The sequence below is a fragment of the Erinaceus europaeus genome, chromosome 8, assembly GCF_950295315.1.
Source record: "Erinaceus europaeus chromosome 8, mEriEur2.1, whole genome shotgun sequence".
NCBI classification, from domain to species: domain Eukaryota; kingdom Metazoa; phylum Chordata; class Mammalia; order Eulipotyphla; family Erinaceidae; genus Erinaceus; species Erinaceus europaeus.
The window spans coordinates 101,802,565-101,818,725 of record NC_080169.1 but is presented as its reverse complement, the minus strand read 5'-3'; the positions used below and the strand labels follow the sequence as shown (position 1 = coordinate 101,818,725).

The following is a 16,161-nucleotide window of genomic DNA, read 5'->3' as shown; positions in this document are numbered from 1 at the left end:
GCCAAGCGGGCCGCGAAACTAACTGGACTGATCCAATTTTCTTGGCGGGGGAGAACTAGAACAACCCAATGTAAAGCATACAACAGTCCTGATCTTTAACTTCCATCCAAGAGACCCTTCCTTGCCTGGCATTTCAGAAAGTATTTGTTGTTTTAGGAAATAGCGTACTATGCAAACTGGAATACTACTTGGCTATACAAGAGGATGACTGTGTTGATGTAATATGGATGGGCATAGTGGGGGGGGATTATGCTGAGGGAAGTAAGTCAGAGAAAGACAGGTGCTGTCTAATCTCAGTCATGGGGAAAATAAAATAACCAAGCAAACACGGCAAAAGCAATCTCACGGATTTTTTTTTAAGAGTAAATTGGTGATTTCTTACATATCTATGTAGTGGTGATGCTATTCTGAACTCAGTAAAGCTATTGAATAAAGTTTTATGAAGCCCCTTTGATACTCCGGAGTTGAGAATGGAGTCAGTGACGTTCCAAATGTGTACACTTGTGACGACCCACTAACAGGATTTTCCTTCATCTTCCTCAGAGGAGAAAGGAAGAAATCGAGGCACCTTCAGTGAAACAGGATGAACTGCAGAACAGGTAAACTAAAATGAGCAGGATTTGTGTACGAGATGAATGAACATTTGTGAAGTACTTAGCCTCACATATAGTGAAAAGCTCCCAAGTGGTTGCTGTTGATTGTTACTGCCTTTTAAATGTGCCTGAGCTCTGAGCAAGCCAGTCACAGAATCAAAGACACACAATACAAACAAGCCCGTGGCTGCTAACCCCAGTGGTTTGTTCCGATACGGTCTCACTGTGACCAGTTACAGTGACCTGACGAATTGAACTTCTCAGTCAGTGTCCAAGCACCCATGACCTTGTGCCACCTCAGCCTTCCCTTTGAAACAAAACATACTTCTTCAAGATGCTTGTGGAGATAGTCCTGCATCATTTGGCGGCACAGCTGAGTTGATGTCACATCAGTGTTCCTGAGACTGGTGACACACTCAGCAAACATGTGGCAGGGACCATGAGGTGAGCTGCCTGGCATTGAGATTCCCAAAGGGAACCTGCTGTAGCTTTTCCACACCCACCCACATCTCTCTGAATCTGCACCAGTTCTGTCTCTCTGCTCTATTTTCATTTATCTACCTGTTAGAGGACGGGGCCCTCTGACCAGAGCAACACTTTAGAGCCCATCTTCCTCTTCTCTTAGGCTTCTCTGCTCCTCTGACTTTCCCTCTGTCGGCATGCCAGCACGCCTTCCTCAGGGTGGTAGACCTCGGCAGCTGGGCCCACAGCCTGACTGGACAGGCAGCCATTTCACCAGATGGCATTTGTCTGTTTTATTTCCTGCCCGCAACTTCTGACCGCACAGTTTTATAGAGCTGGTTTTAAGCTCTCCGTTTATACTGTGCCCCGTTTCCCATCTGGGATTTTGGGACACGACCCTTTGGAAGTTCTGGGGATGAGTGGCAGCTATAATGTGATTAAATCCAGAGAGAAGGGCAAGTCCCTGGGTGCCTTTACTGTCAATGACTTTCACACCCTTTTATTAGAATGCACAGGTCAAAATGTGTGATGTAGGGACCCAGTGCTCGCAACTATACGTGTGGAGTTAGGGTTTCCTGAAATCTCTACTGTGCACTAGCTGTGATAGAATTTTCTTGTGTATTAAGTTCCAGCACTTTTCTTTCCTTCTTAATATTCGCCTCTGCGTCCCTCTATCACACATTCCCCATAGTCTACAAAGTGAATGTTGTGACTTATTAGGCACTTGTAGTTTAACAAACTTGTGTTTCTGTGCTTATTCTTCTCTTCTTACACTGGGATGACATTCACAAGTTGTGTGTGTGTGTGTGTGTGTGTGTGTGTGTGTGTGTGTGTGTACGTACACACACGTCCACACACCATCTTGGAGAAAGAAGCCCTCAGACTTGCCTTCACGTATTTATACGCAAAGCTCAGCCCGTCCTTTTGTAAGCAGACTTCTTTTTCTGCTTCCTTATATGCCATTCATTTCTCAACTTTCTGTTTCAGCTTTCAGTTTTTTTTTTTTGGAAGAACCACTTGTTTCCTATTGAGAATGAAATAAATCCCTGGCATTCCTAGAGTTTGCATTTTAAATGTGTAGCTGTCAATTAAGGAACTTAGTTACCATTTTTCATTCATTTAAAATGTTGGGTTAGATTTTGGTGTGGAGTTTCTCAGAAGCATAACTGTTCTGGTGACTTATCTCACAGTTTTACGTCCTTTCCATGATCCAGGGAGGCCAGAATTACAGAAATATTAGGGGCTTACATGCCTTGTTTTCTCCTCCTCCTTTTTAATTCTTTTATCATGTTCTGCAGAGCGACACCTGCTGGCCCAACTGTAGTGTTGCATTGCTTTTCTGTCCTGAAATTGCTATCTTTTAGAGGTCCTCTGTCTTCCTTTCCCACTTGATTTCTGCCTCTATCTAATACATAGTAAATAAATATTTTAAAAGGATTTTTTAAGAAAAAAAAGAAGACAAAAGTCAGGAAGACGAGCGTTTTTCTGCCTCTGCAAAGTTAGCAGAGGACAGATTGTGCCTCCCATATTGCCATCACCACTGAAACTGTTAACATCAGCAACAGTGACTCTGCAGTACGATTTTATTGTATTCCCTTTCATTTCACTTTCTGACACACCCAGAACTCAGACCTCTCTGATGGTTCATCCCCCACATAGTTTTGCAAATATAGTATCCGCTCTGGTCTTTGTTCAGCCGTTCCTGGTTGATGGACTTCCAGTGTTTATTAGCCCAGGCTAGGCTAGCAGAATCAGGTGCTTGGAAGGCAGTGTGAGAGATTGCTAATGCTTTAAAGCCACTTCATTTTAATCCCAACATTTTGGAAAAACTAAGAAACCGTAAGAGGACCCTTTGGAGAACAGTTCTTTCCGTTGTTGCTGTTGTTTGGGAGAAATGCATGGAGTGGTCTCCAACCTGTTTTCTAATCTCTTCTTCTCTGCTCCCACAGTACTTGCCTGGAACCCAGTAGGAGAAACATTGGGACATACATGGTGGTGGCTTTAACCAAAAGAAAGTCTACAGAAGAGCCAGCGAAATCCTGAGCCCTGCTGTGGCGCCTCTCCAGAGCCTCTCATCTCCTCCATCTTGATCTTGAAAGGTAAACTAAGTTACGAGAGGACAGGATACAAATTCAGTGCATGTTATAATGAATGTTACTGGTGCCTCCAGGTGATCAGTTATGATAGAAATCCAAACAATATCGGGAAATACGAAACACTAATCCCGAACTTTACTAACTCTGAAGAAGAACAATGCATATTTTAAGAACTCTCTGTATCTTTTTTTTTTTTGGGGGGGGTGCAATTTCCTGTTCATTTTCTGAAGGGAAACTGGAGTGAAAGTAGAAACTGTTATTCTTTTCACTGAGACACCTAGATCAGTCATGAAAGGACCCATAGAGTAACCAGGTATTTACCTTTAAGAGTGCAAACAAAAGGGAAAATAGGATTACTGAGCATTAAAATATAAATCAGTGTGTTGTTAGTTATTAGATTGAGGTATCAATGCTTGGCAATTGCTAAACTGTCCTCTGTATTGCTTTGGAATAACGTAAGTTAATTTTGTGGTTAATGCTAAGTGTCATATGGCAATGTCGTCATATGGCAATGTCGTCATGTACAGAGATACCTAGTGAATCCTTTTGAGTTGTCTTTCTTACAGCTTGGGGAGGGTTTGTTTTGATGTATCCTGTAGTTTCTGATTAGTTACATGACAGAGACAACAATGACACTAACAGCACGCATTATTTCCTGTGTGTTAATCACTGTGTTAAGCACATGAAGGTAAGTACTGCTGTTTTCAGTGTTAGAATGTCCATGATACAAGAATGTTGAGTTAGGTCAGTATGAAAAGAACATTGATTGGCATGGTAGCCATACAAAGAAAATGCTTCTTACTAGGGCAGAGAAGATTCAAACTTCAGAGCAGCAACTTGCCTGAGACCCCAGAAACTACAGGTTCAATTCTTGGTGACACCAAATGCAATTATTGCTCAGTGATACTCTGGTCTCTCTTTTTCTTTATATCATAAGTAACTATTATAAAACGCTACTTATTAGATAAGATTTTTTTAACAAGTTTTTGTTGATTAATTAATGTGAAAGATAGGAGAGAGGGAAAGAAGCAGACATCATTCTGGTACATGTGCTGCGTCCACTTCATTGCCTCTTGGACCATGAGGAGATTTTCTTTTCTTTTTTTTTTTGCCTCCAGGGTTATCACTGGGGCTGTGTCTGCACTATGGATCATTGTGCCTGGAGGCCAGTTCCCCCCATTTTTGTTGCCCTTGTTGTTAACTCTTATTATTGGCTGTTTGTTGTTGGATAGGACAGAGAGAAATTGAGAGAGAATGGGAAGACAGAGAGGGAGAAGGATAGACACTTGTCTCAGCACCTGCGAAATGACCCCCTGAAGGTGGGGATCCAGGGGCTCAAACTGGGATACTTACGCTGCTCCTTGTGCTTGGTGCCATGTGTGCTTAACCCACTGTGCTACCACCCGGCCCCCTACCACGAGGAGATTTTAATAGAAAGGAACAACTTGCTGAGATTTTTTTTCTGTTCGGAACCGTAATGGAAGGGAATACACATGCATTATCAAGTTCTTTTCACAGTTGCAGCTTACAGAAAATTCAGTATTTGTGAGGGAGAAATCTTCCATAAATCAGAACATCATCTGCACTATTATTAAAAGTGAGGAGGGAGATAAGTTTCTACTGTATATTTTTTTTTATTTACCTATCATTTCCCCAACATTTCATTTACTTTTATGTGTGTGTGTGTGTGTGAGAGAGAGAGAGAGAGAGAGAGAGAGAGAAAACAAACAAAAACAGAGCATTGCTTGAATCTGGCATGTTGTGGTATCAGGGATTGAACCAAGGATCTCTGGCTTGCAAATCATGTGCCCTAACACTAAACTATTTCCCCAGCCCCAGTTGCCTCATCTTAAGTTTTTAAATGTCTAAGGCCAGGCAGATAGTTAATACTTGATTCTGTCTTGGTAAGTCTTCTGTCACCTCTCCACTACTGTTAATCATACCTCCCTACCCCCCCTTTCTGTCTCTCTGTCTCTCTTATCACTGTAGGGTTAAGATCAAAGAAACATGATGATGGTGAAAACAAGTCAGAAAACACATAATTAAAACTTAAACTTGTAATTAGAAAGAAAGTTGTGGGGCATGAACCATAACCTTTTAAATCTTGTAAGGGAGTTAATGAAGGCTATGGGACTTGTTCAAGACCACAGAGCTGTTAAAGGGCAGAACTCATAATGGCAGGTAGGTAGTCCATATTCAACCAAAAGTTGTGGTGGGTTTCAGTTTTTGAGGAGTAATTGATACTTAAGAATGTGAAGCAGTTGTACAACATGGTAATTTGGTGCATTTGTGGCGGGGGGAGTTTCCTTCCACTTTTAATACTTCTCAAAATTGAACAAGAGGCTTCAGTCTCTTTTTCTTTTGTTTTAAAATACATTACTTGGAAAGTGTGTGTCTTAGCCAAATGTAGTGGAAAACAAAGCCTACTCATACTCAGCTCACTCACCCCATTTTTTTTTTCCATTCTTGATTGAGGCCAGCCTGACCTGGGTACGAAGAGGAGAGGAGCAGAGAGGCTCATTCTTTGTCTCAGTGACAAATGAAGGTTCATTTTAAAACCTGGAGCCACTTCTGTTTCTATCAACAGCGGTTCTCTGAGAAGTTCTTGTCTTTTACTGCAGTGCATTCTCTTACTCTACCCAGAAAACTAACTTCCCTTTTTTTTTTTTCTTTTTATTCCAGGGAGGCCTCTGACACACTCCCCCATAAAGTAAAAACTCTTGTTCTCAAAAGATAATACTCACGTTACTCTTTACAATAATAGACTCAGTCTTAGCATTGCTAACTAACTTAAACTATATTAATGCACTCTGCTTTCAAAGGCAGTTCTTTTTTTTTTTTTTTTCCTCCAGGGTTATTGCCAGGGCTCAGTGCCTGCACCACGAATCCACTGCCTCTGGAGACCGTTTTTTTCCCCTTTTGTTACCCTTGTTGTTTTATCATTGTTGTGGTTATTATTGTTGTCGTTGTTGCTGCTGTTGTTGGGTAGGTAGGACAGAGAGAAATAGAGAGAGGAGGGGAAGACAGAGAGAAAGATAGACACCTGCAGACCTGTTTCACTGCCTGTGAAGCCACTCCCCTGCAGGTGGGGAGTCAGGGGCTTGAACCAGGATCCTTACGCCAGTCCTTGCACTTCGCGCCATGTGCACTTAACCCACTGCGCTACCGCCTGACTCCCGCTAAGGCAGTTCTTGCATCTGAGTACATTGATCACATTCAGCTTCCCAGTTCTAAAAAAAATTTAATCCTCTATTCCATTTTTACATGGTCGGTGGGAAGGCAAATTAGCCCAGCACCCTGTGCTAGAGAACATTAAAACATCTCTGGAGAACATTAAAACATCTCTAGAGAACATTAAAAATGAACCTACATACTATGACCTGGTAGTTTTTCTCCTAGGACTTTAGCCAAAGGACACAAAATCACCTATCTGTAGAGATCTGTGTACACCTATGCTCACAGCAGCACTGTTTATGATAGACCAAAACATGGAAACAACCCACATGTCCAAGGACAGATGAGCAAGTAAGTTGTGGTGTACTTACACAATGGAATATTACTCAGTTGTAAGAAAGACATTCTTCTCTCTTGCTATGTCTTGGATGGAACTTGAAGGACTTGCATTAAAAGAGATAAGCCGGAAGGAATAAACTGAATAAACAGATGCATTTACTCACAAGTGGCACTTAAGAAAGAAGGGAAGTGAGGTAGAGAAAAAAGGAGAAATGTTGAGATACAGGGAGGGTCTAAAGAGGGTGGACCCAGTGTATAGGGTCTGATGGTTGAGCAAGACTCCAGTCGCTAGTGGGAGTGCTGCATGGACCCTATCACAGGGAGATAAACTGTTCTCTTATGACCACTATCCTATAGATCATTATTTCCCCCCTATAAAGTGACTTGGGGAAGCCAAATAAATGTATCAGTATTCTCACGATCAGATCCCATTCTTGTGTGGATGGCTAAGCTGAAAATGAATACCCTTGGACCCAAGAACGGCTAATGAAATTGTAAATAGGGCAGGAAAATGAGCATTTTCACCCAAAAAAAAGTCCGGACATGTAATAGCACTAGTACAGTGTGTCATTTTTATAAAAAAAAAGTGCAGACATGACTACTTCCAAAACCTGTATCTTTCTTAGAAGCTGATCAGCTAGACCACTACACATTTGAATCATCCTTGCTTTTTCTTTCATTCCTTCTTTCTTTTTTTAAACTCTAGAAAATCCAACCCATATGAAAAGTACTGATTTTAGAAAAAGTGAATACTTGGTAGAAATAAATAGTTTAATCTGATGTGGAACAAAAATAACCTAATATACCCCCAAAACAATAAGTTTTTTCTGTGATAATAGTAAAATTATATTTCAACTTCTTGTATAATAGTGACTGGCATATAGACAGTTACCACTAAATTAGAAATTTCTTAGAGCATAAAATGCTGGTATTAAGGCAGCACTTTCCATTATGTATTTTTTTAAAAGAGTGTTTATAAGAGCAAAATGTGGTACAGTAGTACAACATATTTCTTTGTATTTTCAGACAGTGCTGAATTATTCTAATAATTTAAATTTAAATCATATGTACAGCACACCATTATACATTAATTTATGTTTTTCTTTTAGGTTTGAAAGATCATGTCTTTTTTTTTTTTTTTTTTTTTAGCATAGACACCGTACTCTCCAGAGCAAAGTTTTCAAATTATGTGGCTAAATTCTGATGGTGAGACAGGCCTGCATACTGCTTCTCTTTTGGTTCTCTTTGATTCATTTGCATGACCATTTCAATTTAGGTTATTTGAAAGAAGGAATGGTACTTCCGTTTTTCAGTATGTAGGAAGGAGCACATCGCTTGTTCAGAATTTTCAGAGCACTATGCTAGGGTCTCCTAGACCCGGGAGCTAGGAAATGTCTCCACGCTACCGAGAATAGTGTTAATTCTCTCCTGTTCCACTGCCTGTATGGACTCCATCACAGAGCCTGCTGCCTACTCTGCAGACGGGTGGATAGACGGCAGGAAAAAAGAAATCTTGAGTGGTTAATTCTCCCACATTTTTCTGAAAAGAAAAAATCACAGTACACTTTATCTTAGTGTACCATTTTTTAAGATGCTATGGTATGACCTAGACTGGAATACTCACCACATTCTAGAGGTATTACTGGCTCGTGGAGATAAGATATGGCAGATCTGTCAGAAATGATTGACTTAATATAATGTCAAAATAGAGTACTAATTACTAGCACCTGAGAATGAGTCCTTGTTAACCTTTAAATAAAAGCTAGGTCCTTCATAGAAGAGCATGGGCCACTTACTTAAGTTCTTGCATGCTTGGTATGCTAGCTAGGGAAAAAATGAGATGGGGGGCATGAAGTAATTTGAGGGGAGCACGCTCAAAATGCATTTGGGCATCCAGGTGTAGAAAGGGGCTTTCTTGGGCATGGACGAAAGTGGACTTTCAACAGCAGGAGAGTCTAGCCAGCCCTGAAAGTTAGCTCTTGCGGTTCAGGCAACCTTTTGTATGTATTCCCTCCTTTCTCCAAAAGTTATGAGGTTACTTACTTTCAACTGTGGGTGATTGTGGGGCCACTGTATCTTTTAAGAGGTGATGGGTTCAAGTAATTGCCTCTGCCTCAGGAACTGTTAACTCACTTTCTTAGGTTCTTCACCTCTAAAACATAGATTTTTCTTTTTCTTTTTTTTTTTTTTTGCCTCCAGAGTTATCACTGGGATTCGTGTCTGCATCACGAATCCACCAATCCACTGCTCCTGGAGGCCATTTTCCCCCATTTTGTTGCCCTTTGTTGCTGCCCTTGTTGTTGTTGTCGTTACTGTTGCCATTGTTGCTGCTGTTGTTGGACAGGACAGAGAGAAATCCAGAGGTGAGGGGAAGACAGAGAGGGGGAGAGAAAGATAGACACCTGCTGCAGACCTGCTTCACGGCTTGTGAAGCGACCCCCCTGTAGGTGGGGATCCAGGGGGCTCCAACTGGGATCCTTGCTCCCGTCCTTGAGCTTTTCGTGCCATGTGCGCTTAACCTGCTGTGCTACCACCTGCCTCCCCCCCCAAAAAAAAAAAAAAAAACATAGATTATTGTGGTGTTAGAGGATCAGTTGAACTCATGGCATGTGAAGTGCTTAGAACACTTTCTGGCTTTAGAGCTCTGTCACAATCAGCGCTCAAGGGTATGTGACCACTGTGTGTGTGTAATTCTAGCCCTTCCCTATACCCCTTGTTATAGCAAGGCTGGAAACTGGTAGACCACATGAATAAATGATTCCCGAAGTATCTTTAGAATTGCTGGTCAGTGATGTAAGTTCTTCTTGGTTTGCAGATTCATTGCTAAGATAAAGACAGTGGAGTCATGGAGCTGGTTCAATCCATACATGATCTTCCCACCCTATTTCAAAAGTCATCTTTTTAAAAAATCTTATTTATTTATTTATTATTGGAGACAGAGAGAAACTGAGGGGGGAGGGTTAGATAAAGAGAGATACAGAGAGACACCTGCAGTCCTGCTTCACCTGCTTATGAAGCTTTCCCCCTGCAGGTGGGGACCAGAGGCTTGAACCTGGGTCTTTGCGCACTGTAATGTGTGCACTTAACCAGGTGCACCACTGCCTGGCCCTTCAAACATTATCTTTCCTCTTCTCTCTTGATAAATCCTCATCTTTTCTAAGACTCATAGAAAGGATTCTATTTTACATGATGAAAAAGTTCAGACAACACATATGTACATGAAACAACTATTGTTTCTTTTTTGTCTTCACCACTCTAGGCTGACTTTTTCAGAGAGGGAGAGAGAGCCCAATCACAGCATCAGAGCCTCCTCCATTGTGTTGGGGGTTCGCCTTGAATCTGTGTTGTGTGTACACAGGCAGAGCCAGCTCATTACAAAACAGCTCTTTTATGAAAGAATTGTTACTCTCAATGTAATGAACTCTTATTTTCTATTTTATTTTATTCTATTCGACTGCATCTTGTAGGAATGCTGTTTATAATACATTTACTTTATATACAGCCCACTAGAGGATCACCCTGAAGTCACAGAAACAAGTTCATTAGGCCAAGTGTCTGAAATCAAAGGGGAATACCTTTGGGTTCTAGTCAATATTCCCTATTCCAACTTCCCCTGTTAATAGAAATGGAATTCACCAGGTTTCATACACACAAGTTTGTGTTGTCATTTAGAAGACCTTTAAATATTTCTGTATTTTAGTTTCACTTAAAGACTTATTCATTTTAACAAGGATGAACCAAAGTATTCTAATGCTCTGGTATGTGTGTTCCCAGGGACTGAACTCAGGTACCTCAAGTCCTGTACACTGCCTCCCTGATCACCTTTAGCACATTTGTAGCACTAGAAATGTATAGATAGGGGCTGGGAGGTGTTGCACCTAGTTGAGTGCACGTGCGACTCTGTGCAAGGGCTGGACTTCAAGCCCCTGGTCCCCACCTGCAGAGGGGAGTGGTGAAACAGTGCTTCAGCTCTCTCTCTCTCTCTCTCTGTGTGTGTGTGTGTGTGTGTGTGTGTGTGTATGTGTGTGTGTGTGTCCCCCTTGTATTTCTGTCTCTAGATCTCCTCCTCCCTCTTCTTGATATATCTCTGTCTCTAGACAATAAATAGTAAGTAAATATTTCTTTAAAATGTATAAATGGGCTGGGGAAGCAATGGAGTTCAGGACTTGTATGCATGAGGTCCCAGGACTGCACACACCAGAGCTTGAACAACATTCTGGTGTTTCCTCTTTATCTCATAACTTAAAAACAGCCTCAAAAATTGCACCAGACTTAGATGTGGTGGGGCCCTATAGACATTCTCAGTTAAAGAGTTTAAAGTTAGGTACTGTAATTGTAACAACAATTTCAGATTCAGGAAACCTCTTTTGGGCTGTGCCACATCCCTCCCTCACTTAAATAAGAATTAAGAATATTATGCTGAAATTTTTTTTATTTATTGTTGTTGTTGTTGATGTCATCTTTGTTAGATAGGACAGAGAGAAATGGAGAAACCAAAGGAAGACAGAGAGGGGGAGAGACAGATAGACACCTGCAGACCTGCTTCACCGCCTGTGAAGCGACTCCCTTACAGGTGGGGAGCCAGGGGCTCGAACCAGGATTCGTACACAGGTCCTTGCGCTTTGTGCCAGCTGTGTTTAACCTGCTGTGCTACCGCCCAACTCCCTGAAAATTATTTTTTAAAATACGTTACAACAGAGTTCTAGGGAAGGGCTGTTTGATTTTTGAGGCTCTGGTTGTCAAGCGCCATTTGTCTGGAACCTTATTGCTCAGAGCTAATCTGCTCTGTGACCATGAAACTGAGCACATACCACCATCCTGTACTCACTGCTGAACCCTGGCCCAGTAAGTCACTAGCCAGACCAAACAGCTATGGCTTTAAAGACTGACAGCCTGAGTCTTACCAAGTTGACCACACAAAGCCTTCCTGGCTTGTGACAAGTGTTCTGCATACATACTGGTCATGCACGTGGCCAGTTGTTTATGGCTTGTCTTAGGGTTGGTCTCTTACACAGGCTTCATGCTTCACACAATAGCCAGTCTGTCCTGGCTTAACTAATATTTCTGACACTCATAGATTAATTAAGACCCACTAGAAGATCACTAGAGTTCATGCCATCTGTCTTGGCCGAACCATAAATACAATACTGATATCCTTTCCTCTCCCCCCTGACCCCTTTAGGTGATAATCTTGTTTAGTCCATATATACTCATTTGAACACATTTCCCCCCCCCTTTTATGCAGATGTTTGTTTATAAGCTTTCAAAAGAATTCTTCACTCCATATTCAACTCTTTATTAGTAAAGTTTGATTTATTTTTATTTGGTAGAGAAATTGAGAGAGAGGTGGGAGAGAGAAAGAAAGAAAAATCAGCAGCACTGCTTCACCACTCATGAAGCTCCTTCCCTCCCTCCTCTCCACAGGTAGAGAGACTGGGGCTTCATCTCGGTCCTTGAACATGGTAACTCTGTGTGCTCAACTAGTTGTGCCACCACCCAGCCCCTTGTTCTACTCTTGAGGTTCCTCAGTGGTGCTTGTCACAGCTGACAAACACAATAGTAGTGAAATAATTAGTACCCAGGGAAGAAAGCGCCATATATATGGAGGTAAAGCAATACATGAACATATTCTCATCAGCTTTTAATCAACTAAGTGTCTCCATCTAGTTGATCTTTTGAATAAACTTTATGAGATAACTACACACAGAAAAATAGCAGTCATTCTTAGCACTTATTTCGCTTTTTCTGTAACTACTTGTGATGGAACACGGTTGTCTTACAAATCTCAGCTACAGAGTATGTATCACACATACATTTTGAGTGGGTTAAGTTTCCTGAAATGACCTGCACACTATCCACAATTTCACCCCTAAGGGATAAGTAAGTAGTTTTTGTCCCAAACCATCAGCACTCTGGGAACATAATCAGTTATTTGAAGGCAAAGACTGAATGTTCTTATTCCTCTTAACTGTGCTTTTATTCCTGGAAAGTGATTGATTATTTCAGAATTCTCAGGTGTTACTAAGAAGGGTTCCCATTCATGTTTTCAGCAGTAAGTTAAGATGAGAATCACAGGGAAATTCAGAGTATCAGGAAACAAGAATATGGTTAAGCATGGATTTGGGAATGACAAGTTGCTGTAGCCCTTCTGTGTATGTGAGTGTTGGTAACACTCTCTTAGGCATGGAATCCACTTGTTTGTTTTAGAAAAAAAAACTTTATTAGTAAGATTACAGTGCTATAGTTCACACAGCAACCAACACCCAAAGTTTTATCTTCTCCCTCCTACCCTCCATCATCTCCACACATAGTTTGGCTACTTCTTTTTTGGTGCAAGATTGTATGTTTTTTTAAAATTTTTTAAAATATTTATTTATTTATTCCCTTTTTGTTGCCCTTGTTGTTTTATTGTTGTAGTTATTATTGTTGTTGTCGTTGTTGGATAGGACAGAGAGAAATGGAGAGAGGAGGGGAAGACAGAGAGGGGGAGAGAAAGATAGACACCTGCAGACCGGCTTCACCGCCTGTGAAGCGACTCCCCTGCAGGTGGGGAGCCGGGGTTCGAACCGGGATCCTTATGCTGGTCCTTGTGCTTTGCGCCACCTGCGCTTAACCCGCTACGCTACAGCCCGACTCCCCGATTGTATGTTTTAATTATCTTTTTTTGTGGCATATAGGTACTTGGGACTTCACTACTTTTTAAACTCTGGCCATTCTGGTTGGGTCCTCTTTCTAGTTCTAATTTGACTGCCTCTGGACAACTCCTTCAGTCTGGTCATGTTCTCACCAGGATGCTGAGAATTAAGGGTGGCATTCCCTGGTGGGACACATGGTTATTTTTAAGACAGGGAGGCGGTCATCAGATAGGCTTTCTAAAAGAAAAGGCCATTTCTATTTTTTCCATGAGAAGGATATTCTAAGTATTGACTTTTTGTGGAGGCATTTCTCTGTTTATCTCTGTGCTGATCTAATATCATTAACTTCTTGGTGTTGATATATTAATGACCCTTTAACTTCATTCTTCATTTTAAATAGCACATAGGTGTGTACATATATGTTTGTATATACACACACACACACACACACACAAATACATAGCTTTAGTTTTTGGTTTTAATTTTTAGTATATAATTTGACACTTAACTGCAGTAGCAAACTAATGGTGACTAGTGAAATCATGGCAAAGGAGCCCATGTAGCATGAATGATGGTCTCACTTACTTGAAATGCACTGTCATCTCAATTTCATGTTCATAAAGTGACCTTAAACTTGGAAATATAATAAGGTTATTGTCAGTGAGATACAAGTAGAATTCATTACTTTGTTTTGAGGCTCCACTGAGCAGAAATGTAACAGAATTCCTCCACACGGTGTATAGTAAGCAGCATTTGAAATGTGACCTGACATGACTTATTAGAAGTAATGTATAGGATGGGTGCTTAGCGCTGACCAACATGTAAAGAAGAAAACTATCAAGTATCGAGCCTTAGAAATCTTCAAGGTCTGAAACGAGATTAAAAAAAAAAATCATCAACACTCCCTGGGGTTTGGCAGTGCTGCCTCACTGTAGGCCCCTGGGGTGAGTACAGGAGGGCTTTGATCTCCGACCCTCAGCATCAACCAACACCAATGATGCTCCACTTTGACTTGTCCCTCTCTGGCCTTTTATTTGGGGGCAGGGCAGGAGACCTCACTGCTACTGTGTGATTTGAGAACCACTGCCTTGATAGCCCTAAAATGTTATCCTTTAGGCAGGCTGCTTGGGACACCAAATGCACCAAGAGAGCTCATGGTAAAAAGTCAAAGGTACAGAGTCAGCCATGCTTCTATTCCCATCTGTGTTAGGACATCAGAGGACATAGCCCTCCTGAAACAAACGCAGCCAGAGAGCTTCACCAATATGTTGCCTTCTAAGTTGGGCTCTTTTATCCAGAAAGTTAATTTAGAAACATGATCTAAGTGGATGGGAAGGCATAAAACAGTCTTTATTAAAGCAAAATACTATTGTCATGCTTAGTGATGTTCAAATAACATTTTTCTATCCACATTAAAACCATGGGGTTTCCCCCTTTCCACTTTGGGCTGCATAAGTCGACTGGTTGGTTACAGCAGAGAACAGATGACTCTGACTTTTCTGAGAGTTAGGAACTATGTTGACATTGGTTGAAGAAGGAAACAAGAACTATGATAAGATGATAGCTAGAAGATTCAGTACGATTCTGACAGTATTTCTCAATTTCCTTTTAAAAATGTCTTTATGTCAGAGCTACATGGAGGAGGAGGAGGAGGTGGATGGACATATAAGGTGCTTGTTGGGGGTTGTGCTGCTGGCGGTGAACTCTGCTCTTAGATGAAGGAAGACTCCTTAGTTCACGTGTTCATATTCTTCTGAGGAATTTGTTCTTGGTTAAGACTTCTTTGGCAAAGAACACTACATTAAACTTCTTGATGTGGTGTCTGGTGAGCAACAAATGTTCTTTCTTACTTCCCTCTTCAAGGTAGGTAGGTGTGTGTGTGTGTGTGTGTGTGTGTGTGTGTGTGTATGTATTTCTCGAGCTCATTAACAGGAAGAGTAGTCCTCAGATAATGTAAAGTACCATCTAGAATGGTATCATTGTGCAGATTCCTGGGCTCAGGGATTCTGAATCAGTCTTAGATCGAGCTAACACAGATGATCCAGGAACTACTCATTGAAAACCTCTATTCTAGAAATCCCAGCTCTACCAGTGTTCGATTTGTCTTGGTTTTATTATTTACTATTTTATTATTATTGGTTAGTTGCTTGTGTTGTGAAGAGATTACATGCCTTTAGAATAATACTGCCACTCCTTGGTGATTTCCCAGAGTTCTTGGCTTTCCAATAGGTGTGCCTATACCCATCAGTGTAAAACTCTTAGGCAGTCATATAACATGAGCAGACCTTGGCAGTGGTGTAAGATTTCTTTGCAACTTGCTGGTGTCGACATCATAACTCTTTGTTCATTGGCACTGCCTCGTGAGGGAGTCAGTGCACTCTGTGGTTTCCTCAGTGTTCAAGAGAACCTCTCAAAGAAACTAACTCTTTTAGTTTTGACTCAAGTCGGGAGCTGCGTGGCTTTCTGAGATGGGATATGAGAGACATGCCCCAAGTGTGGCAAATCAGACTCTCACACATTGTCTTCACTCGGCCAATAGCTGGCTCAGAATGTGCACATGACGACGTGCAGTTTCATTCATCAAGGGGAATTCAGACTCCAGCAGCAGCCTTGAGTCTTGGGTGACTTCTGGACTTTGCACATTGTCTCTGTGGGGAAAAAAAAAAAAAAAAAGACAGGTATCTGGCTGTAGAAGGTAAGAATACATTTGAAAACATCTTTCTTTTTTTTTTTTTTCCCTTTGAAGGGAACTTGAGATCTTAGGAAAATTAGTCCTCTCTTCTCTCTTTTAAGAAAAGCTCAGGGTCTCTGTCTTAAAATTATCCTGTTGAATTGCTTTATAAGAACACCATCTTCTTGATT

The 16,161-nt window shown here is 41.3% G+C and overlaps 1 long non-coding RNA gene across 3 annotated transcripts in view; it reads left to right on the top strand.

The window, feature by feature from the left end:
- LOC132539935 (uncharacterized) overlaps positions 1 to 16,161 on the top strand; it is a 210,014-nt gene that overhangs the window by 107,313 nt on the left and 86,540 nt on the right. For all 3 annotated transcript variants that reach the window (XR_009551229.1, XR_009551228.1, XR_009551230.1), the window contains 2 exons: positions 544 to 599; positions 3,005 to 3,154. This is a non-coding gene — a long non-coding RNA (uncharacterized LOC132539935). The remainder of the gene's footprint in view (positions 1 to 543; positions 600 to 3,004; positions 3,155 to 16,161) is intronic.